Source organism: Carica papaya, chromosome 4 (assembly GCF_054855325.1).
Source record: "Carica papaya isolate Zhongbai chromosome 4, ASM5485532v1, whole genome shotgun sequence".
NCBI classification, from domain to species: Eukaryota; Viridiplantae; Streptophyta; class Magnoliopsida; order Brassicales; family Caricaceae; genus Carica; species Carica papaya.
This window is the reverse complement of record NC_142312.1, coordinates 6,816,695-6,819,275: the sequence shown is the minus strand read 5'-3', so window position 1 is coordinate 6,819,275 and position 2,581 is coordinate 6,816,695.

Here is a 2,581-nt window from a genome sequence, read left to right as displayed (position 1 = left end):
TATGAAACAACGTTCACGGTAGGGTTCCCTATGAACCCGGTCCGTCCACCATCTCCCAGGATATCTAGTGAAGCTGTCACCTTATCTGTTTATTAGATCGCATCCCTTTCATATTTTTCCTTAATCTCCTTTACCAAATTAAACACAATCACATAAACAATGAACATGCACCCAGTAATACAATCATATCTTAAATTCCAAAATCACACAGTGGTCAAGTAAGACAGTAATACATGCATTTAAAACCCAAAATCAGATACCATTATATTTTTAAACTGTAAAATAAATCAGCAAGATTCAATAGAGAACAATGTTTGATTTCAGGCTCTATTAGCAATCCGTAATTAATTATGCATATTTATCTAACTTGTACAAAAGATCGTATTATTATTTATTCAAACTTCACATCTATGATAGAAAATAGGGTGAGGGGTTCTTACTTGATTTGACGCTGAAAACTAAATGGTTACTGTGCTTACGGGCGGTCCCTAGGTTCCCTGAATTTTCCTTCGGGAACTGAAACGCACTTACGATACCTACAAATGTCCCAAATAAATCCAAAAATCAGTTACAGGGCCTACTCAACCAATTTTAAATATCCGGTACGGCGGCTCTGCCGTGCTTTGGCGACCCGCCTCGGATTGGCTGTTTTCGGTCGTTTTCAGTCGAATTTAGCCAAACTTGCATCGGTTCCTGCAAGAAAACACATTTACGGCCATCGGTTTGCCAAAAAAATGTAAAAAACGAAAACTCACCGGTGGTGGGGATCTCCGGTGCGGCGGCTCCTCCAGCTCAAATTGCAGTTGGGTGTTTTGCTCTGGTCAACCTATAGAGAAGGAAACGGTAATCACAACGGTGGAAAAATCACATCGAACGGGAATCGAAAAGGGCCTCATCGGAGGCATTTTTCGAAACACCCTGTGACGGCGCCGCCGAGCTTCGGTGGCATTTTTTGACCAATTGGCCGGTTCTTTCACTCAGATTTGCCATGGGTGGGTTTAAAATTGAATTTTGTGCAAGAAGGAAAATTTTTACTTCGTTTGGCGGTCGAAAATTTCTCTAGTGCAGCGGCGGGTGGCGGCGGTCGGCTCTTCGGTGGCTGGGTTTTCTTCTCCAGCGAGGGGCTCTAGCGGCTAGGGTTAGGGTTTGGGTGCGGATGAGGTTATTTATACCCATATGCTTTTGATCTTGACCGTCCATCGCTTTTAATCTGGACCGTCCGATCGCGATTAAATAGGGAGTGAATATGGACCGTTCATCGCGATTCAATCTGGACCGTCCGTGTGCATTTTCAATCTGGGTCGTCCGTGCGCAAGGGAACGGATCTCAGCCATTCGATCGCACGCTCACGGATCGCCAACATGGCTCCCCACGCGTGGCCTCCCGCGTTAGCACCTCTGCCACCTGGCGCGTCCTAGTTGGTCGAGGCTGCTGATCGGGCATCTGACGTGGTGTAACTATTTTAAATTGCGTTTTGACCCCCTGGTTTTTGATTTTTCTTTCAAAAATACCTCCAGAACCCAAATTTTCACTAATTTTTTCCAAAATTATTTTCAATTAAATCTTTAACTAATTTTTCCGCCTTTTATTATTATTATTATTTTCATTAAATCAAATTAAAATAAAATAAATTCAATTCAATTCAATTAATAAATAATTATATTTATAGAAAAATAAAATTAAAAAAATAAATGTTGGGTGTTACAGGTTGATGTGAGAAACACCAAGAAAACATAGGATAAATTTTTTTTTTTAAATAAAAAAAAGAGAGAAGGAAAAAAGGGCAGTTACACTTGGGAAAAAAATGAGAAAAATAGTTGCTTCTTTGAGCGTCTTCGAATAAAAAAAATCAAAAACTCCAAAAAAAAATTACGATTTATTTATTATTTGATTAAATCTTTGGATATTACCAAAAATTATGAGATATTTAATATTAAGAATATTTGAAAATTTAATTCTTCATTACTTACCTATGAATAAAGAGATTTGTAAGTACTTCTTAGTTATTTGAACAAGAAAATAAGTGTCATGTTCTTACATGAAGGTGTTTGGTCATGTTGTATAAAATTAAAAATATCCACAACACTCATTGTAAAAAAATGCGACTCTTCGTAAGTTTATAAGAGAGAAATTATTATTGTAAAAAGATATGACTCTTGATGAGTATATAAAGGAAGAAAAAATTGTTTCTGTTTAATTAAAGAAGTAGATAATACCCATAAAATACATATTACTATTCTCTCTCTAAGGTTAAGTAAAAATCATAAATAGACTTAATTTTTTGGACGTGAAGATTACCTAGAATTCTAGCAGCATCTGGGAGAAGAAAAAAGGCATCATGGATATGTTTCATTTAAATTTTGTTTTATTATTGTAACATCCGGGTGCAGAATTTAGCTCAGGATAATTTTTTTCAAATTTTAGAATAGATATAATTAAATTTTATTTTTATTTAATTTTTATTAAATTTTGAAAAAAAAAATGAATTAGAAACGAAATTTAAAACAATTTTGGAGAAAATAGGTGAAATTTGAATAAGAAGAATGTTTTTGAAAGAAAATTTGAAAACATGAGGTGAAAT